Source organism: Solanum stenotomum, unplaced genomic scaffold, assembly GCF_019186545.1.
Source record: "Solanum stenotomum isolate F172 unplaced genomic scaffold, ASM1918654v1 scaffold25450, whole genome shotgun sequence".
Classification (NCBI taxonomy): Eukaryota; Viridiplantae; Streptophyta; class Magnoliopsida; order Solanales; family Solanaceae; genus Solanum; species Solanum stenotomum.
Window position 1 is genome coordinate 18,326 of NW_026028542.1, and position 627 is coordinate 18,952.

The following is a 627-nucleotide window of genomic DNA, read 5'->3' on the forward strand; positions in this document are numbered from 1 at the left end:
GGGGGATTTTGAGTCGAAAACTTTTTTTTTTTTTTTGCAAAGAGAGACAGTGAAAAGAAAAAAAAAATACACAAGAAAGGAATTAAAAGTTCACAAAGAATAGTAGGCAAAATAGAAGTAGATTCTAGAACGATAATAACTTTTCGGGGTTCGGTGCTTAGGGAGGTTCAAGCCTTCATTGGAGTTCTCTGTTATTAGTGGTAGAAAGTCTTGCTCTGCTCAAGTTCTCAGTTTGCTGCCCGAAAAGAGGTAATCTCGCCCCCTCGCCTTACGTTTCTATATAGTATGGGTTATGTATTTGATATCTAGCGGAGTTCAGTTATTAGAATTAGTCGATTTCTCCGTTTTAGACTTTGCTTTCAGTTTTGCTTCTCTTGTGAGTTCTTGATACCGTGAACATGAAGTAAATATTAGCGAAATTCTTTGAGGTTCATTTAGCTTCGACTTCGAATGCATTAAGCTATATAGTTTGTTTCCTCATTGTTCACTCGTTGGTTTGGGTTTCTTCCTTGTTGGCTGATTCATCGTTATAGGCTCTCACCAACGCTAGTCTAATCCCGTAGTGCTTATCTATGTTCTTACTTAACATGAATATTGTTCATGTCCTTTTCGCCTCTTCAACTCATG